Genomic DNA, 22,766 nt, shown 5'->3' with positions numbered 1-22,766 from the left:
CTTACTATTTAAGGAATGAAGATGTTTTAAGCATGATTTTATTTAAGGAATAGCTGACTAAAGCTAATAGAATCCAACTCCATTTTCTCTAATGCTGATTTAGTATTCTGTTAATGGTAAAGTCTTGACTGACATTTAAAAGGTCTCATTCAGTAATGATTTTGGCACTATTTTTATGATGCAAATCTGTCTAACTACCTTTGTCGGATATTTCATGAGAGGATTAGATCTGATCTCCGTCCGGTTCTGGTGAAAAGCTTTGGCTGTAAGAGGCGTGTGTTTTTGCATCTGGATGGAGCAGATGGTCTGCATTTCCCACGGTTTCTGTCTTTTCTCCTCTGTTAATGCACTGACCACGAGCAGAGGAGGGTGGCCACCATCGGGCTGTCACTGCTCGTACAAGCAGCTTCTCTTTACTGTTTGAGTACTGCTTTCCCCTTGTATGTGTTTTCAATTATTGTGTTAATGTGTTTTACTAACTATAGTCCTCTTTCGTCGAGCCGGTATGTGTGTTGATTCAAGTTGCCTGCGTGTGTAGCATGATGGAAGGCCTTGAACTTCAGTCGTTTGCAGCCTGGCTGGGAAAACCTAGTGTGAGGCTGTGCACGAGAACAGCCAGCGACACTCCATGGGTGGACGCACCAGCCAATGCTACAGTAACTTCACAGTAGTTACACAACTTTACGATGAAGTTTTCTGTTTCCAGTGTAGACAGAATGTCACTCGTTTTAATACAAGAGGGTATACGGTTTCGAAAGGTGATAGGCTGAGAAACCCTGATCTTCCATTTACTCATTTATTCAGCAGATGTATTCATTCGGAAGGTACCAGGCTCTGTAGAAAATTTCATTTCAGATTTGCAATTCATCCTGATTTTTAACGGTAGCATTTTACTCGGATGCTACATACCAAGCCCCCAATATGCTCTACTTTTTTAGTGAGGAATAGATTCTTTTGATCTTCAGACCATTTGAGGATAAAGGGTAAATTCTAAAATGTTTGGGTTGTATAAAGACTGCTACTATTTCAGGGTAAACCAAATAGCATTTTCTTCTCCCTCTTTAAACAGATTCTTAGGGAACTTACCTTTCAACTAGTATCTTTGATTTTAAGTGAAATTCAGACCATTCAGTATGTGTATCTAGTCTCAACCATATCTTCCATTTATGAACCTAAACAGTACATGCAAGTTAGTAGGCCTCAGCTGCTTCTTGCACAACAAACTGGTCTTACAGGGTTTTTATGAAGAGCATGACCCCAAGTAAATTCTTTTGCAGATATCAGGTTGTGTGCACGTTAGGTAAAAATAGCCATTGAAGTTCCTAAGCAAGAAACTATGCATACTGTTCAGAAATGGCTGAGATTTTAAAATGTATCTCCAAAGATGCCCCCTCTGGTGTGTTCAGCAGGAACAGATTGACCTGTTAAGCCATTTTAGTGCTAAGTCAAGTTCATTGATTAAAAGCAAATAGTAAGTCTGTTCAGGGATTTGCATAAACAAGCACATTCTCTCTCTGTTTGGTTTTTATCTTCCAGTAATTTCTCAATTTTAATTTAATACATGGCTTTAATGAGCAAATTTTGAGCAGCCAGAAAGTGCTGGCTCTGGGACCAGTTGTGACCCTTAGCTTGTTACCCAAACTGTGTTGGGGGGGGTGGGGGGTGGAGGAGGAGAAGGCACATTAAAAAGAAGTCTGCTTCCTTCACCAGAGCTGAAAAATTAAAATCAAGTGGGCTTTTTTTTTTTTTTTTTTTTTAAGTTATGCTCAGGAAGGAGTTCACACTGGTGAAGTTGTGTTACATATTTTTTATAGTTGCTAATAAGGTCAGAAGTCTCACAATTTGATTCTTTCCATTGAAATTTCTCTTTGTTCTTTAAAAAATGTTTCTGTGGGGTGGCATTATAAAAAAGAGAAAAGAAAGGTGGGAGGGATAGTCATACTTGACTTCCAAGAACATCCCTGAAAGAATTCAGACTCTGTGGCAGGAGCACTTCTCTCCCACACAGATGTTCACTTAGAAGGTCACCGCTTGTGATATGTAAGTCTGTGCAGTTCAGACATTTATAAGGGGAAGAACTCTGAGCATTCATATGGCGATAGTCGTTCACACCGCCTTGCCATTGACTATTTTCTGTGTTGGTAAAAGTGGATTCTGCTGACCACAAGCCCACTCTCCAAAGCCTCATTTCAATGTGCTTTTCTTTTTTGCTTCTTGAACTGCCTGGTTATATAACATTGCTCTGTGGCGTTGACCAGCTGCCAAATCTCATTTCAGAAGGTGAAGCCAAGAATGCCTTATCCCTTTGGTGAAACTCACCGAGGTGAGATATCAAAAAAAAAAAAAAAAAAAAAAAAAAATCAACCGGGCCCAACTCCAGACAGGTGTTTTGTTTTTTTGAGTTTTTTTTTAATAGAAAAAAGTGAAACAAAGCAGGAAGACTTCCCATTTACTGTTATGTAACATGGCCTTTTAAATTTTTTCTATTGTTATTTGTAAGGATTTGATGAAGAATCAATCACAAGTAACATAGTTGTCTCTCACAGAGAGGTCATCATTTAAAAAATAAACGTACCACATCCTTTAAAACTGATTACTTTATAACTTGTCAACATAGGACGAAAATAATTTTAACCCTTTCCTGGATAAACCTCTCATTTTAAGAACTGCCCCTATCCTCACACGAGAAAGAGGGACAGAGAGATGAAACAAACAAGTGTTAATTTCTTGAGCAAACTCAAAACTAAAAACTAAACAAAACATTCTCTGACATTAAAAGTAAAACACAGGCACCCCACCAGCCATGACTACATCCTTACATTCTCCATCTGAGGCTCTCTGGACACAGTGATAACTGAGACCCAGCCCTGACCCTCAGGAGCTGATCATTTGTATGACCTTGGGCACACCGCTTTCTCTTGAAACCACTGCTGCTTCTACTTCGGAAAAATTGAAGTTCTGGTATGCGTGAGGTACACGGTAGCTCCTGTTTTTGTTATTACAACTGACCCCTAAGTGGGCATTTTTTCTGAATCCATACCAGGACTTTTTCTTGCCCAGGTACGGAGGTCATGATACAATTGAGAACCCTAGCATGACTGTGGGGCTAAAGAAAGCTCTTGCTTCTCTCTTCGCTCCCAGGCAGAGTTAGGTGTTATGTAAGAGCAGTTGCATGTTCATGCACCAACGAGTACAGTGAAATCCTCTGTATGCCTCTTCCTCCCTCCAAATTTAACTATTTGGTGTTTCGTTTGGTATAATCCAGATAGCTCTCTAAAATAAAGCTTCCATAGGATGCAAACAACCACAGACACCTGGCTACTTAGGCAAATGAAATAATTAAAAGAAAAGAACATTAAGGATTATAGTGAGAGGACACTTTAAAATAGGAGTTTAGTCCTTTTTTTCAAGGTAGTCTTGAAGTGGCGACTGGTTCACTTTAGAGTCTCAGATAACTTGCATTCTGCATATAAATGAAAGATGTGACATATCAATGGATTGAATGTTGCCGGGATAGTATGCAGGCAATGAATCCTGAAATGTGAACTGATACTATAATTAAATAAGACTATAGCATGCACCTTATAATATTTAATAAAATTACTGATCGAAGACCTCCAGTCCTGGCACACAGACCAGACATTCTGCTATTTGACAAACTGAAGGATCGAAATGGCCAGCTCTCCTGCTGGAAGTGGTCTCTCCTTCCCTCTGAAGGACACAGGTCCAAGCCCTGTGGTCTTCATTTGATACCCGTTGAGAATAGATGCAAAATGAACCAGCAAATAAAAATAGAGTTAGTATGAAACATGGGGTTAAACTACATGATCTAGAAGGTCTTTTACAGCTCTGAAATTCTCTTTGGGCACCTGGCTGGCTCAGTCGGTGGAGCGTGTGACCCTTGATCTCGGAGTTGTGAGTTCGAGCCCCATGGTGGATATAGAAATTACTTAAAAATATGGGGCGCCTGGGTGGCGCAGTCGGTTAAGCGTCCGACTTCAGCCAGGTCACGATCTCGCGGTCTGTGAGTTCGAGCCCCGCGTCGGGCTCTGGGCTGATGGCTCGGAGCCTGGAGCCTGTTTCCGATTCTGTGTCTCCCTCTCTCTCTGCCCCTCCCCCGTTCATGCTCTGTCTCTCTCTGTCCCAAAAATAAATTAAAAAAAAAAAAAAAAAAAAAAGTTGAAAAAAAAAATTAAAAAAAAAATAAAAAATAAAAGCAAAAATCTTTAAAATTCTCTTGATTAAATATATCGAGATCATTAGATTTATTAATATAATTACTTTGTCTTCCACTGTTAAAGCTTTACTAAGGCCCATAATTAAGGCCCATATGAGGACAGAATTTTAATATGTTGATTTCTCAAAAGAATTAACCTATATATGAAGGAATCTATTTTTTAAATGTTTGTTTATTTTGAGAGGGAGAGCGAGAATCCCAAGCAGACCCCACACTGTCAGGGCAGAGCCTGTCGTGGGGCTCCACCCCTGGAACCGCGAGATCGCGACCTGCACTGAGATCAAGAGTCGGATGCTCCACCAGAGCCACCCTGGCACCCGTGGAGGGATAGTTTTTTAAACCAGTTGTATTAACAGTCCGCTGTACAGTCAGGGACTGTGGCCACCGTTGTATTATCCCCACCAGCAGTCGCACCACTGCCAGCCCCATTTCTTTAGCAGAAACATCTGCTGAAGGACTAAATGGGCACACAGTATGACAGGAGGGACTGTTGTGGTGGGTGGTGGTGGTGATTGCTGTTACTTTGAAATCACTTCTTAGGCAGCAGGACACCTCAACGTAAAAATGCGTCTTATACGATTTTAAGACCTGTATTGTTACGATCTTTCGGTCAGATTCGTGTGAGTTGTTTAAATGCAGGAAAACTCCTGATATCATCATGCGGTCTTCTATTTGGAGGATCTGTGTTCACGTTTTAAGTGGTCAGAAATTTGAATATCGTTTTGAGTCATAAAAGCCTTATAAAAGAAATTAAATGCAGTGTGACTGGTGTAAAAAGCAGCCTGGAATGTCTCACTGTTAAACATCGTAGACACTCCATGTCATACCTACAGGAGGAGCAAACAGACATTTTAAAGGAATAAGTGTTTTCCTCCAAATAGAATACTGAAGTGAATTTTATATACATACATACACACATACATATATATACATATTTCTAGGTTATACAAATACATGTATCTGTAAAGCCACACAGACAATTCCCAGTTCTTAATGTGGGTCACTTGCAAGAGAAGATAATAACAAAGCTCAGTGCAGAGCAAGGGCTCTGTCTCCTTAGGGCAGTCGTGGAGGAAAGTGGGAGGTTGGACAAGACCATTGATAAGATCCCTGTAGGCACGGTTTCAGTTGTTATTTGGTATAGTACTTATCAGATGCTACAGAAGCCAAAAATAACACATACTACTCTGCTTTTTATTTCTGTCCCTAACGGTGGTGAGGAGGACCGCAAAGACTCATGCATTTCCAGGCTTCTACATTGCCCCCAGCATTGTAACCTCCTCAGCCTCGGCCCCATGGATCTTTCTTACAGTTTGTAACGCTGGCTGAGGAGCTGGTTATGACGCCTTAAGTACAAGGCCAGAGCAAAAGGTCGTGGGGAAGGTTACTTACTGCCACGAAATAATCCAAAAAGAAACGTTTCGCAAGTTTTGCACATCGTTGCTTATACTTCTCCATAGCCATTTTATGAGGCTAGGGAATTTAAAATGTTAATCTTTTATATACTGGAAGAATTAATATTGCTAAAATGTCCACACTACCCAAAGTGATCTTCAGAGCCAATGCAATTCCTGTCATAATCCCAATGGCATTCTTTCCAGAAATAGAAAAAATCCTAAGATTCGCATGGAACCACAAAAGACCAAAGCAATCTTGAGCAAGAAGAAAGCTTGAGGCATCAGTATTTTCTGATTTCAAAATATATTACAAAGCTACAGTAATCAAACAGTATGGTACTGGCATAAAAACAGACATACAGACCAATGAAATAGAGCAGAAAGCCCAGAAATAAATCCATGTGTCTTCAGGCAACTTATCTTCAACAAGGGTGCCAAGCACACTAAATAAGGATAGGATAGTCTCTTCAATAAATGATGCTGGAAAAACTGGATGTCTATATGCAAAAATAAATAATTGGTCCCTTATTTCACACCATATACAACAGTCAACTCAAAATGGATTAAAGACTTAAATATAAGACCTGAAACCATAAAACTACTACTAGTAGAAAATGTAGGAAAGAAGCTTCTTGACATTGGTGTGGGCAGTGATTTTTCAGATAGGACACTGAAAGCACAGGCAACAAAAATAAAAATACACAAGTGGGATTGTATTAAACTAAAAAGCTTCTGCAGTAGCACATCCAGGACTCTGGAAGTTCATCCTCCTGCCCTGGCCACTTCTTCTCCCTTCCCTCAAAAGTACCCCTTCTAATACCACGTATCAGTTTTGCCTGTTTTTGACTTTTGTGTAAACAGAATCATACAATGTGTACGTCCTTGTGTCTTTTGTTGGACATTATGAGATTTCACCCATATTGTTGTGTCAATTGTTTATTCATGTTCATTGCTAAATAGTATGAATTGAATGAATAAAACACAATTTGTCTACCCAAAAAATAAAAAATAAAAAAACATACAAAGCTTCTGCACAAAGGAAATAATTAACGTGGTGAAAATGCACATATGGAATGGGAGAAAATATTTGCAAACCATACACCTGATAAGAGGTTAGTATCCAAAATATATAAGGAACTCCTACAACTCAATAGCAAAGAGCAGCCCTAGTTAAAAACAGGCAAAGGACCTGAATAGTTATTTCTCAAAAGGTACACAGATGGCCAACAGGTATGTGGAAGATGCTCAACATCATGAACCATCAGGGAAATGCAAATCAAAACCACAGTGAGATGTCAGCTCACACCTGTTAGAGTGGCTATTATCAAAAAAACAAAACATGGCCAGTGTTGGTGAGACTGTGGAGAAAGAACCCTTGTACATGGTTTATGAATGTAAATTGGTGTAGCCATTACGAAAAACAGTATGGAGGTTCCCCCCAAAATAAAAATAAAACCACCTTATGATCCAGCAATAGGTTGCCTTTTCACTTTGTTGATTGTTTCCTTTACAGTGTATTAGATTTATCATTAGATGTGGTCCCAATTGTCTGTTTTTGATTATGCTGCTTTAAAATTTGGAGAGAGATTTGAAGTTTGTCTTTCTCACAAGGAGACTGTTGGTGGAACTAAGTGCACTGGTTTTTTTTAATGTAATTAAAAAGCAATTAAAAAAAAAGGAACTTCAAGCCAGCCTTGAAATTAAAATGTAGGGTTGCCACTTTTGAACATCTTAAGGGAGAGCCTGGCTGCCTCCCAAAACCAGTTCTGATTCATATTCCCAACTAATATCCTAATGTGAGATCCTCCAACAAACTACACCTGACATTGTACTATTTCCAGTGTTTTTGTCCATCCTACTGATTTAATGTTTTAGAAATTTGCTATCTCTATGCAAATCAGAACCACAGTGAGATGAGGTATCACCTCACACCTGTCAGAATGGCTAGAATCAGTTAGAAAAAATAACAAGTGTTGGTGAGCATGTGGAGAAAAACGAACCCTCATGCACTGTTGGTGGCAATGTAAATTGTTGTGACCACTTTGGGGAAAAAGTAAGGGGTTTCCTCAAAAGATTAAAAACGGAACTACCTTCCGATAAAGTATTTCTGCTTCTAGGTGTTTATCCAAAGAAAATTAAAACACTAATTCAGAAATACATATTCCCCCCTAAGTTCATTGCAGCATTATTTACAATAGCAAAGATATAGAGGCAGCCTAAATGTGTTATGTGTTATCAGTAGACGAATGGCTAAAGAAGATGTGGGGTGGAGTGTGTGTGTGTGTGTGTGTGTGTGTGTGTAAAATAAAACATTAGCCATAAAAAAATGAAATCTTGCCATTGGCAACAACATGGATAGATCTAGAGGTTAATTAATGAATTAATTATTATGCTACATCAGTCACAGAAAGGAAGTCTGTCAAGGCAGAGAAACATATACTATATGATTTCATTATATGTGGAAGCTCAAATCAAAATAGCTCTTTTTCACGGCACTTCGGCAGCAGTAGCCTGCTTTACGGTGAAGCTGAACAGCTCTTTCCCAGTTATGGGCTGCCAGAAACTCATTGAAGTAGACGATGAACGCAAACTTCAAACATTTTATGAGAAGCGAACAGCCACGGAAGTTGCTTCTGATGCTCTGAGTGAACAATGGAAGGGTTACATGGTCCAGATCAGTGGTGGCAATGAGAAGGCTTCCCCATGAAGCAGGGTGTCTTGATCCATGGCCATGTCTGCCTGTTGCTGGGTAAGGGACGTGCCTGCTACAAACCAAGGAGGACTGGGGAAAGCAGGTGCCGATCTGTTGGGGGTTGCCTTGTGGATGCCAACCTCAGTGTTTTCAACTTGATCATTGTTAAAAAAAAAAAAAAAAATGAGACAGAGAGAGAAAGATATTCCTGGATTCACGGATACGACTGTGCCTCATCGCCTGGGGCCCAAAAGAGCTACCAGAATCGACAGTCTTGTCAGTCTCCCTAAAAAAGATGATGTCCGCCAGTATGTTGTGAGAAATCCCCTAAACAAAGAAGGTAAGAAACCTAGGACCAAAGCACCCAAGATTCGGCGCTTTGTTACTCCATGTGTCCTCCAATGCAAAAGTCAACATATTGCTCTGAAGTCTAAAGAAACAGCACGCTAAAAAAATAAGGAAGGGGCTGCAGAATATGCTAAACCTTTGGTCAAGAGAATGAAGGAAGCCAGAAAGAAAAATGCCAGGAACAGATTTCCCAGAGATGGGGGCTGTCCTCAGAGCTTCTTCCTCTAAGTCCGAGACCCGTCAAAAATGAGATTTTCTAAAAGTAACACATAAAATCAGACATCAAAAAAATAAGTCAAAACAAACAGAACTGAAACTCATAGATACAGAGAATAAACTGATGACTGCTACAGGGTAGAGGGGTGGGGAGATGAACAAAATAAAGGTAGTTAAGAGGTATGGCTTTCCAGTTATAAAATAAATAAGACAAGGAAACGAAGGGTGCAGCATAAGAAATCTAGAAAGTAATATCGTCACAATTTTATATAGTGGCAGACGGCACCTAGACATATTGTGGTGGCCATTTTGTAATATATACACATACTGGATCACTAGGTTGTATACCTAAAACTAAAGAACACTGTATGTCAGTTTTTTTTCAATTAAAAAAAAATTGGCATCTCTAAAATTTATCTCAAAGCAGAGAAACAGCCCAGCATGTGACTCTCATTGCAATAACAATAAAAGGATATAAACCCATAGGAAGAACACACAATAATAATAATGACGATAATGATGACGTCACCTCTGCCAAAATTCTGTTCTTAATGCTTTTTGTGTCCACATAATAATCTACTTTCAAGGATCAGTTTTTCCCACGTCTGCGTCACAATGGTATGTTAAAGGCAACTTTTTGCAGTAACTTGTATCATACTTCCCTTCTCCCCTTCCATTTAATTGAGGATTGAGTCTTACTTGTATTTCGCTTATTTTATTTTTAAATTTTTTTAATGTTTATTTATATCTGAAAGAGAGAGACAGAGCGTGAGTGGGTAGGGGCAGAGAGAGAGGGAGACACAGAATCCAAAGCTGACAGCCTGGAGCCCGACACGGGGCTCAAACTCTTAAACCACGAGATCATGACCTGAGCCAAAGTCGGACACCCAACCGACTGAGCCACCCCGGCACCCCTATTCTGTTTATTTTATAATCCAGTAGGACACAGATGTAATATTTTATGTCTCTAATTTTTAAACCTTGTTTAATTAGCAAATTACACAGTCGTACTTCATCTTCTTTGTGACCCCCTATGTCAACGTTCCTCAGAGGAAAGTCTTCCTTGGGAGTGAAGGCTACCATGGCTTTAATAAGATGGTCAAAGCAGATGTCTGAAGAATATGCACAGGTCATAACATCTTACTCAGTAACTATCTGTACTCAGCACACTTACTGTCATGATTAGGCAGCATTCAGTATTCTTATGTAATTAGTACATAACACAAAAATATCATTGCCTTCATCAAAGAGACCAAAGGACAGAGAGAAGAGATACATGCATAAGTGGAAGAGAAGTCTAGGAAAGATGATTTTAAGTGAATACATGAAAATATTGATTTTTCTTTCATAAATATTTTATTAGTACTACTGGTATCTGAGAAACCACTACAAATTATTTTTCCAACAAACATCATGCTGGTAGTGTTTTGTTTTGTTTTAGGCTTCTTAACCCCTCTTCTTAAATTATCTTAAGATTCTTCTGGGTGCAAAATAGGAAAGCTAGAAAGGAAAGGAAAAATAGCCCAGTGGTATTATACCGAAACATCATCAAGTGCTCATTTAAAAAATATTTTTATGGGGGCGCCTGGGTGGCGCAGTCAGTTAAGCGTCCGACTTCAGCCAGGTCACGATCTCGCGGTCCGTGAGTTCGAGCCCCGCGTCGGGCTCTGGGCTGATGGCTCAGAGCCTGGAGCCTGTTTCCGATTCTGTGTCTCCCTCTCTCTCTGCCCCTCCCCCGTTCATGCTCTGTCTCTCTCTGTCCCAAAAATAAATAAACGTTGAAAAAAAATAAATAAATAAAAAATAAAAAAAAATATTTTTATGTTGGGGGATGAACATAAAGGGGTGAAAAATAGAGTTGGTGAATTTTTTTAAGTGTTATGCAGACATAAAAATTAACACCAAAAAATGTATTTATTTTAAGGTCATGGGTGTCCAGGGATTCTTGTCATATTAGGTGATATCCTACAGTCTGTTGTATTAGAAATGACCCGTTTTGGCTAGCTGTGCAAATGGATTTGCCCAAATCAGGCCTAAAATGTTAAGTTCACTCCTTTCTCTTATAGAACTCCCTCTGTTTAGAGCCCCAGCCCTTATATGTGCCACACCCAGACCACTGCTTACGACTCTGCCTGACATGCTTGCATAGTGCCCTTGTTCTTAAAAAAAAAAGGTCCATCTCTAGGAAGCATGAGATTTTGTTTTGATGGTTGCCAGTATAGCTCATTACTCCACAATTAGTGTCTTTTTAAAAACCTATTTGGAACCCATGATTGACATTTACCATTTGATGGAACAGTTGGAGACTTTCTGTGGCAAGTGTCAGAAAGCCCAACTCTTATGCTTGTTAAGGCCCAATGAAAGGGGATTAATTGGCTTTATTTCCTTTATAGTAGGAAAAGTCTGGTGGTGGTTGGTATCCTTTGACTTAGGGGCTTAAAATGGCACCAGAACCCTGCCTCCCAGCTCTGTATTCATTTGCAATCTCCCACTTGTGACACGATGGCCTGCGGAAGCTCCAGCTCTAAATATTCTCAGACTCTAGTCAGCTCACAATGAGACTGAACAAAAAAGTCTGGGCCTGGCAGACATTGGCCCAATTCTCTTATATGCTTATCTCTGAACCAGTAACTCTGGGCAGGAGAATAGAATGTGTTGACTGGCTTAGATCCAGGTCACATACTCTCTCCTGGAACTGGGGTCAGTTCCATACTATTCATATGGGTTGAGAACTGGTATCCAAAGAGAAGACATTTATTCTGTGTAGCTAAAAAAATAAGAAATGCCAACATCAACATTAAATTACAGAATGAGGTCACTAATTCCACAATCCTAGTACACAACCTACTGAATACCACGGTGTCCGTGTAACACATTGCTGGGAGAGGCCTGTTCTTAGAGCATGATGACAAAAGACTCCTGAAGAAGTTGAGCTTCTATGAGGGACATTGAGAGTTACTGATAAAGTTAATTTTGCACGTGCAGAAACTGAAGCCCAGAGAAGTCCCAGGTTCAAGCTCACATGAAAGATCAGTTTTAGAAATAAGTACATAATCTGAACTTCCACTTTTGGCCACCATGGAGAAATTAGATTTGCCTTCCCATCTTAAACAACTAACCAGAAAAAAACATCTAAGACAACAGTCAGATATTGAATAGGTAGTGCAGTACTGTGATACCTGAAAAAAGGAACTCAGCAAGAGGGGTCATAAGGTTGTTTTCATTTATTGTTTGGAGGCAGTTTCTTGGCCAAACACCCGGGGAGAGAATCTAAAGAGAGCCCAGTGGCCTAGCTAAGTGGAAGACACAGAGATTGGAGTTTGGTGAGGCAAAAAAGCAGCTGAAATTTGGGGGGCACTGTACCTGGAATTACAGAGCTATACATAAGGGTTCTAGGGATCTGCATTGGGATCTTCTCGACTCTTAGCGCAAGTACTTATCTACATATGTGTGAAAGGAGGAGAACATGTAAAAACAAAACCAGAAATCAATAGGCTGAACAATTTCTGAAATGCACTCAGGGCTGAGAAGAGTTTTGTCCTGCAGTACGAGTAGAAAAACATGATAATGCATGAGACATTGTTTAAAAGTCCTCAAAGCATTATCATCTTAGTAGCATGACTGAATTAGCAATAGACTAGAGGCAGCAGTGAGGAAAGCAATTGAAGCTAGAGATTAAAAATGTATCTGAAATGGGAGCACCTGGCTGGTTCAGTCCATGAAGCATGCTACTCTTGATCTCGGGATTGTGAGTTCAAGCCCCACACTGGGTGTAGAAATTACTTAAAAAAAAAAATTATATATATATATATATATATATATATATATATATATATATACACACACACACACACACACACACACACATTTATACATACATACACACACACACACACATATATATATGTATATGTAATGTCTGAAATGAAAAACACATTGGATGGTATTAATGCATATTAGGCATCAAAGAAGAAAAAAATAGTGAACCAAAAGAAAATACCCACAATGAAGGGCAGAAAGAATATTTTTATATAAGGAAGAATACTTTCTTAAACAATTTTTTAATGTTTATTTATTTTTGAGAAAAAAAAGAGAGTGCGAGCTGGGGAAGGGCAGAGAGAGAGGGAGTCACATAATCTGAAGCAGGCTCCAGGTTCTGAGCTGTCAGCACAGAGCCCAATACAGGGCTTGAACCCATGAATTGTGAGATCATGACCTGAGCCGAAGTCGGATGCTTAACCGACTGAGCCACTTAGGTGCCCCAGGAAGAATACTTTCTTTTTAACTTTATTTATTTTGAGAGAGAGAGAGAGAGTGAGTGAGAGAGAGAGAGAGAGTGAGTGTGTGTGTGTGTGTGTGTGTGTGTGTGTGTGTAAGTGGGGGAGGGGCAGAGAGAGAGAAAGAGAGAATCCCAAGCAGGCTCTGCACTGTCAGTGCAAAGTCCCATGCAGGGCTCGAACTCATGAACCACAAGACTGTGACCTGAGCAGAAGTTGGACGCTTAACCACTGAGCCACCTAGGTGCTCCCAGAAAGAAGAAAAAAAAAAAAAAATTAACATAGCATCAGTGACAATATCAAGCCTTCTAACTTCAAAGTGTAATTGGAATCAGAAGGAACAGTGGTGAGGGCCCAGGGGACAGTACAATTATTTGAAGATATAATAATTTTGAAGATATAGTAATTTTGATGAAAACCCAAGGACTACAAGTGAACTAGAAATAGAAAAAAATATATGAAGAAAACACCATGGCGCATCATAATCAAATTGCTGAAAACCAATGCTAAAGAGAAAAGAGCAGCAGAGAGGAGAAAACACAGGTTATGGGAAAGAAAAGTTTTATTCCTAAAGTGACACTCTACCTCAGCCTGTTCATCCCTCCCATATGATATCAAAATGTGTAGGGGAAGGAAGTCTCTGGGGTTTAGAAATTAAACATGTATTCAGTTTCTCTTGAATTGTATTTTCACATTCTAGCTTCATAATGTGTTTATAATTTTATGGCTTTATAGGATCTTACATGTGCACACTCATACACAGAAATCTAGTGCACATTTTTTTAAAAAAGAAGAGAAATGATTTTTACACTGCTGTTTATTAACATCTTTAAAGGTCATTTCAATGTAAGGAAATATGTCAACAGAAGAAACAAATTATGTTCCTTTGTCACTGGTACTCTTACGTATTTTACAAAGTTTTATAAAAGGCAGGAGGGGAGATGAGGAGGAAAATACATTTTATATATAGATGACAAAATAGTGACGACAGAGTTCTCATCAGAAACTATGCAAAACAATAGAGTGACATCTTCAATGTCCTCAACAGCTAAAAAAAAAAAAAATACAGATCTCTATATCCAACACAAAATACCTTTTAAAAATGAAGACAAAATAAAAATATTTTTTTAAACAAAGAAAAGCTGAGTAAATTCATCACCAGGAAACCTATACTGCAGTAATATTAAAGGAAGTTTTTCAGGGGCGCCTGGGTGGCTCAGTCGGTTGAGCTTCCGACTTCGGCTCAGGTCATGACCTCACGGTCTGTGAGTTCGAGCCCCGCGTCGGGCTCTGTGCTGACAGCTCGGAGCCTGGAGCCTATTTCAGATTCTGTGTCTCCCTCTCTCTCTGACCCTCCCCTGTTCATGCTCTGTCTCTATCTCAAAAATAAATAAACATTAAAAATTAAAAAAAAAAAAAGTTCTTCAGGACAAAAGGAAAATAATACCAGGTGGAAAATTAGATCAATACAAAAGAATGCCAGAAGTGGTAAACATGTGGGTAAATGTAAAAGATGTTTTTTTTTTCCTTTCAGTGTTTTTAAGATAATTGACTAAAACAAATATATATATTAATATTACGTAGTTTATACAAATAAATGATGACAATAGCATAACATACATATAGGGTGAGGAAAGTGGAATTAATGTTGTAAGATTCTTACGCTATACATGAAGTGGTTTAATATTGTTTGAAGGTAGACTGAGAAGTTAAAGATGTATTATAGACCTTAGAGCAAACTCTAAAAAATAAAATAATTATAAGCTAATAGTGGAGATAAAAGGGATTCATAAAAATATGCAATTTTGGGGCGCCTGGGTGGCGCAGTCGGTTAAGCGTCCGACTTCAGCCAGGTCACGATCTCGCGGTCCGGGAGTTCGAGCCCCGCGTCAGGCTCTGGGCTGATGGCTCAGAGCCTGGAGCCTGTTTCCGATTCTGTGTCTCCCTCTCTCTCTGCCCCTCCCCCATTCATGCTCTGTCTCTCTCTGTCCCAAAAATAAATAAACGTTGAAAAAAAAAAAAATTTAAAAAAAAAAAAAAAAAATATGCAATTTATTCAAAAGTATGGAAGAAGAGAGAAAAAGGAACAAAAGAACAAATGGAATATATAGAAAACACAAGCAAGATGGCAGATTTTAAACCAGATCATATTGATAGTTCCCTTAAATGGAAATAGCCCAAACACTCCACTAAAAGGCAGAGGTTGTCAGATTGGATAAAAAGGCAAACTCCAACTCTATGCTATCCACAGAAACCCACTTTAAGTATAAAGACCCAGAAGGGTCAAAAGAAAAAGAGATACCGTGTAGACAGTAATTCAAGGAAAATTAGAGTGGCTATATTTATATTAAATAAATATAGTTGTTTTCAGAACAAGGAATATTGGGAGTAGAGAGGGTAAAATTCATCAAGAAGACATAATTTAAAATGTATATTCACCTAATAACAGAAGTTCAAAATACATAAAGCAACAACTAAAAAGTGAGATAGACAAATCCGCAGTTGTAGATTGTGGATTTCTCAATGGTAGAAACTCCTTTCTTAATGATAGAATATAGAATAGAAAATTAATGAGATAGAAGGCTTGAACAACAGTATCAGTTTGGCCTAATTGATATTTACAGACATATTCTATCTACTCAGCAACAGAATGCATATACTATTCAAGTGAACGTGAAAGATTCACCAAGATAGACAATATTCTGGCCCATAAAACAGGTGTCAGCAAATGTAAATGGATTGAAATCATACAAAGTATATCCTTTTGCCACAACAGAATTAAATTCAAACAGATACCTGAAAAATTTCCCACATGTTTAGAAATTAAACAGCTTATTGCTAAATAACTCATGAATTAAAGAAATCAGAAGAGACATTAGAAAAATACAGCAAATCAAAATTTGTGGAATATAGCTAAAATAGTGCTTACCGTGAAATCTGTACCACTAAATGCTTATTTTAGGAAAGAAAGGCCCTAAATCAATGAATTAATAAGCTTTTGCCTAAAACTAGAAAAAGACCCAATTAAACCAAGTAATAGAAGGAAAGAAATATTAAAGAGCAGTAACCCATGAAATAGAAGAAAAACAACGAAGAACATTTGACTCTCTTTCACTAGAGTTTTAAAAAAGGTTTTAACTACAGTTTAATAATTTCTTGTGCATTTTATTCTAACCTTTTTCCTGATAGATAGGAATACCTCCATTCATAATATAATGTATGTTAACAGTAAACTTCAGATGACATTCTTAACAACTAAGCCAAGGAGAAGTTGAAACCTGGTTATATGTGGGACAGTCTTGGCTTCAAGGAATTGTGGGTCATAAGATAATGTGGATTGGGCTGAGGCTACTTTGTCTCTTGGTGTTCAGTTTACCCATCTAAAATGTGTGTGTAGAGATTATCTGTCACTCGGCTCTGGATTGTAAGTGATTTTTATTGCACAACCAATGTATTTATTTTCCTATCAAACCTTCATCATATAACTTTAGGAGACTGATGTTTTGAAGTATTGATTAACGGTGTTGATTTTTTACTACTGATATTTGAATGCAAACTTATTCATCCAAGGAATGAAACTCAGCTTCGAAAGTGAAGTGTTTTAGGTTATGACATTTGATAGTTTTAAATTTTAACCATGATTCAGTTTAGAGGTAGAGTTCTCATTAAAGCTCCTATGGAAAGAGGAAAAAAAAGAAATTAGAAAGAGATTGGCTTCTAAAACTTAAAAAAAAAAGTCTACATTAAAATCATGGGTTTTCTGATATTCTAAACACTAATATTTTGAAACAAAGTGTTCTAAAATTACTGGTTGTATTTATCTTTATGTTTTTTATTACATACTCTGTACCTTGTAACCTAAAGTAAACCTTGTAACTTGTAAAGTACCTTGTAACTAAAAGTAAATAAATAAATGGAATGCCTTGACAGCTTTCATAATTTCTACTGCCTGATTCCTAGGTTTCAAATTGTTGGCTCTGTGTTAAGTAGCCTCTCTGGCAGCTGAGAACAGAACACGGACGCAAGAAACCGTGTGTATGTTCGAGCATTAATATGGTTGTGTGTGATTCTAAGTAAGTTCACTTGTCTACACCACAATTAACTCAGCTATGGTTTTAGAGATATTTCTCCCTCACTGAGAGAGTGTTGATTTGGGAGATGGGGTGAGGACTGGTGGATCATTAAGGAAGCCATAAGGAAATCTAAACCCTCGGAAGAAGGCCTGCATAGAATTGGGGGGAAATGGATTATATGAGTGGAATTGATAAGAATTTCTTCTTGTTCTGTACACTTAAGGTGCCATTTTAGACACCAATCGATAAAAACCATTTTTATTGTATAGTATTTTGTATGATGAGGAACCCATTATATTATTATCACATTATCATATTGCCCTACTAGTAAAGTAAGACTAGATTACTGTGGTCTGACAGTATAGTGCTGTTTTTCCTACTCTTATTTCTCATGTTCAAGGGGACATCACTGACTCGTGGTCTGGCCAACGTAGGTCTAGCAGACTTTGTATCTCCCTCAATTTTGAACAGTGTCTTTTCACTCTTGAAACATTAGGTCACTGATGTTCTGTCATGGGTCATCTGCTCCAAAATGATGCTTCGGACTGTGTTAAGTCTTGTGAGATTATGCGTGTGCTGCTCAGTCAGCGAGTTGCAGAAGCCGTTAGCATGTGCGCCCCTTCACAGGTCGTCCAGCGCCTCCGCACATCTGCCTGCCGTGGCCAGTGGGTGCCCAAACCTTACTGCTCCAGACTTTTCCAAAAGAATTTGAGGCCACTAGTAGTTCTGACTAGATTTAACGAGGTGATAAGAAGGTGTTGCCTTGATACTAAAGATACTCCTGTTTTGAGTACCCACCCCCCACTGTTTTTTGTTCCGTTTTGTTTTTGTTTTGCAGGGAGCCACTACACAGTTTTATAGATTTGTTGCTAATGCTCATGGCCAATGCCACACACGCTCTGCTCATGACTTAATGGTGTAAATCACAATACTTTAACTGAAGTGGCAAAATGAGGACCAAAATTCTAAGTTTCAAATATTTGGATCAAAATTAAGGCATCTTGGTGCGGCTAAAAGTGGTTACTTCAAAGACTATGTTCTGGTTGCCCTAAAGATAAAAATGGGGGTGGGGGGGTGGAGAAAAAGCCTTTCCTGCTCAGCTGCCTATCTACCTACATTGCTTTTTGTTTTGATTTTGATCATCTGTTCTCTCCCTTCATCACCCAGTACAGGCTGCACAGCTGACTCACCAGAGCCTCCCCAAATGTCAGTCCCCTTCCCCCAAAGCAAAATTTCATTTCCCCAAATGTTTTTATCGCCTCCAACATAGTTTACATTTGCAGCAGGCTTTGCAGGCATACTCGGTGACTGTTTGCATTCAGGCTTATTTCTAGAGGGAGTGTTATGACTTGGAAGGGGTGATGAAGATAGGCTGAAATTTTCTGTCCGTTCCCATAGCATAGATTTCTTTGCCTCTCTTTCTATGACTGACATTCAAATTGGATGCAAATGTCGGAAACCTGAGGAGAACATGCGCTGGGTTTCTTACAGAAGCCGGGGTGTGGGCAGTATAACAGTAGGCCCAATTGAGAAGAACTTCACTTTTTACCTAGGCCCGTGTCCAGGAGGCACGCGACCCTTAGCCTATGCCACGTGGGCCCCTCAGTAACCCACCTCCCTCCCTTCCTGTCTGCCCTTCTCAGCCTGGTCCTGATCATGCCTTCTCTGTGACAGACTTTTGGGATCCACTAATTAACTCGGTCCTTCATCTCTGTTTCTAAATGATGTCAGTGGTGTTAACATGAAGGGAGTTGTCCACAGGTGAAAAGCAATCTCAAATGTCATGGCCATAAAGTTGCATTTTCTTCCAGTTGCAGAAGAGAAAAGGACCTTAAAACTAGTTGCAGTGCCCTTTGTTCATGAAGATATGATTCGTGCCGTGTACTGTGTCACTTTCATTTGTCAAGATGTACCAGAGGTTTGGAGGTGGCCTAGAAAAAAACCTGTGGCCAATTTACAAGGTTGCTTTTCTCCGGACCATCCTTGACCTCCCTGATCATGTTACACACCGATGCTGACTGCTCTCTTGGATTATTTTACCAAAACACTCTCCCCAAAGGAATCCTTTTTTTTTTTTTTTTTTTTTCTTTTTGGAAAATAATAAGCGATTTGTTCAAATAACTCTAAGAAAGAAATAGTCTGGTCAGTTTCCCACCTTATAAAGCCAGCGTTTGTCATTAAGGTCACAGGGTAAACAGCAGAAACAGTAACTAAAGATTAGTGGATGTCATAGAATAAGACGCTGTTAATACCTCACGCATCTCAAGACCACTGTCCATCAACCTACAAGAAACACAGACAAGAAACCAGAAGTTTGTGTTTTTCTTTTAAAAGGCTTCAGGGGTGCCTGGGCGACTCAGTCACTCAAGCATCCGACTCTTGAGTTCAGCTCAGGTCATGTTCTCACAGTTTGTGAGATTGAGCCCCACGTCGGGGCTTGGGTGTCTCCCTCTTTCTCTCTCTCTCTCGCGCGCGCTCTCTCTCAAAAGAAATAAGCTTAAAAAAAAATAAAAGGCCTTCAAAAGGAATATAGATGACATATGTTCTTGATTTACATCCAGTGCTAGCACAGTTCTCATCCGGTTACCCCATTCACAGCTAAGAATCAGCGAATAGGAAAAGGGATGAGGGGGGCAAGGAGGAGGAGAAAGAGCTGACACAACAGCCTTGGAGAATGAGAAGAAACTCAAACTCATTTCTCATTCGGAAATATAAGAATCTGGAGCCATTTAGAATAAAAATCCTATGAAAACGTCACTTAGTGATCGTCTGCTAGTGGTTTCTGCTGTAAAGACATCAATAATTCTGATGCCCCAAATGCCGACCAGCTGCTGATCCCTAAGCGGTATCTTCTATAGTATAGGGCATTCCGGACAAGAGTTGCCATCTGTTATAATGTGGGCGTTCGGGCCGAGTCCCTGGACCCCTTGAGAACTGGTCCAGCCCTCCCTTCTCCCAGATTCTGTCCCACTTCTTTCTTAGTGTCCTCCTAAGCAGAAAAAATCCCCAAAGTGCAACTTTTGACCTTTTAATGATTGTATTTTGAATACATTCTGATTCAGTCATTTTAAGGCAGGTAGTCCTAACACAACCATATCTATTGAACACAGTCATCTGCAGGTGTCAGAGCCCTAGGGCCTTGTCTGCAGGAACAGCCCGCTTCCATTGTGCTGGATGGAATAGCTCTTCGTCATACCGCTCTAAGTTGCGTAACTTGTGCAATTAGTTTTTTTAAGGTATCTTTTTCTCAAGGATTGGCAAATAATTAGGATATAAATTAAACGTCACTGATTATGTAAAACTTCATGTAAAAGCAAAACGTAGCGCACATTCACCCTTGTAAAAATATTTCTCACTTTTTCTTCAGTGTGCTTGACATTTACTCTGGGACTTTAGTGTCATCCAGGAAAGGAACTTGCTTCTTGGAACTTCTGGCTAATTCCAGTTCCTGTCCCCCCTTCCACCAAACTCCTCATTTGCTCAGTAACTAGACTTCTGTTCTAATGCAGAGACTATAGGCTGTGAACTCCCTTAGCCTTCTGGCCTCCAGGCCCCATCACTCCTGCACAGCCCTCCACTGCCCTCCTTCCCTTTTCCCAACTCGGCGAATGGGAAAAATAATTTTCCTCTTATTCAGAGCTAATCCCTCTGCCCTGGATCCTACGTCCATTTGATACCTTCGGGAACTTTACTCTGTCAGCTACCTCCTCTTTTCCAGAAGTCTTCAATCTGCCATTGCCCTCCCCCCTCATCTCCAAACCTGTTCTGCTTTTGTTTCCCTCTGTTAATGCCCTCTTCCCCTCTCCTGTGCCTCTGATTCAGTTGGTTACCAAGGCCTGTTGATTCTGCCTCCCACAGAAGTCCTTCACCCCTTTCTCTTACCGCTGCCTGAGTTCCAGCCCACACCATCTGTCACCTGGACTACTGCCACATGTAGCCTCCTACCTGATTTCTGCCAGCCTTGCCCATCTCACTGTGTCACTCACCTTCGAAATCTTCAGTGGCCCTGCATTGCTCACTGGGCAAAGTATGAATCTGTAGGCGTGGAAAAGGCCCTGACTGCCTCTCTCGACCCTGCCGTGCAGTCATCCCCACCTGTGCCCATGCTGAACTTCCTTTTAATTCTCTAAACATCCCATTGTTTGGTTCAAGCCAGGTGGCGTTGATTTCCTTGGAACACCTTTTTTTTTTTTTTTTTAATGTCTATTTTTGAGAGAGATAGCACAAGCGAGGGAGGACAGAGAGAGAGGGAGACATAGAATCTGAAGCAGGCTCCAAGCTCCAGGTGGTCAGCTGAGAGCCCGACGTGGGGCTTGAACCCACAAACCATGAGATCATGACCTGAGCCGAAGTCAGACATTTAACCAAGTGAGCCACCCAGGTGCCCCCGGAATACCTTTCCTAATGCAATCCCTCCAACACGCACACCCCAGTCCTGCCCCACAGGTCACCCAACACGTTAAGCCTGAGCAGTGCCCCTCCCCCAGCTTCCCTCGCACTTTCTCTGGAGCATTTTCACGCTGTATTTAATGGGAGAAACCTATGGTGAATTCCTTGAGCCAATATCCTTTTTATCTTTGTATATGTCATCACTTTAAAAAAGTTCATGAATGAATAAAAATGACCGTTTTGATGACCTCTAAGGGGAATGAAAAAGACAAAAAGGATGTAATATTTCAATTTTTAGAGATACAGTCCCTTGTCATGGAGTCCTAGAGGTCATAAAACAGAATTTAAGATGTACAAATTTTAGATATAAATATTCAAAAGGAAGTCCAGTTCAACCCTGTTACACAAATAGAAGTTTAGTTAGCTTCTGGTGATTCCATGCTCTTTCTAGAACCTGGAGAGCTGTAAAAGCTACCTTCCAAGTGGTTTAAACAAAAAGAAAACACCACCAGCCCCACACGGCTCAGGATGCCTTTGTAAAACACCATCCAAGGAGGAAATGTGTAAATAATAATTTCCTAAAGATTGCGTTCTGAGATATATGTGTGGTCCTTTAGTTAGAGAGCCAGCCTGCTCAGACACTTTGAACCCTTCCTTCAGTATATATCGTGAAGAATATATATCCTTCAATATATAATGTGAAGAAATGTCCCAAGATTTTCCAGATGCCACTTTCACCGCTGCTTTTGTGACAGCGAGGAAGAGAATTGGTTGTGCCATAACCCGTCATTATTCCGTGCTGTTTGCCATGAGCCCAATTTTAAGTTATTTCCCACCATCTACTCTGTTTTTGCTCTCCCAAATGTAACTTCGAGATCCTGTATCATGAGGTAACTGGCAGTACAGGACTGGAACTTACTTCCTCTACACTTCTAGTCCATGTTTATTAACCTCACCAAGTCAAGTGATCCTGGAGTATCCGAGATCCAGGAACATTTAAGCCAGTTGGAATCCCAAAGACTTTCCCCAAAACCAGCATCGTGATTCTGTAGCTATTTCATGATTACGCAACTTTTTAAATACAAATCAGTGCTGTTTCGCTCCTTCCCCTCAAAGCAAAGCAAGATTGCATCCTTT

The 22,766-nt window shown here is 39.7% G+C and overlaps 1 protein-coding gene and 1 pseudogene across 2 annotated transcripts in view; both read left to right on the top strand.

The window, feature by feature from the left end:
• The window catches only part of CHN1 (chimerin 1), a 206,456-nt gene that overhangs the window by 157,249 nt on the left and 26,441 nt on the right, over window positions 1–22,766 (top strand). The window lies entirely within an intron of this gene.
• LOC147578542 (small ribosomal subunit protein eS6 pseudogene) lies at window positions 4,204–10,462 on the top strand (annotated as a pseudogene).

This window comes from Puma concolor, chromosome C1 (assembly GCF_028749965.1).
Source record: "Puma concolor isolate L17-30 chromosome C1, mPumCon1.1.hap2, whole genome shotgun sequence".
NCBI lineage: Eukaryota > Metazoa > Chordata > Mammalia > Carnivora > Felidae > Puma > Puma concolor.
This window is presented reverse-complemented; position numbering and strand designations above follow the sequence as displayed.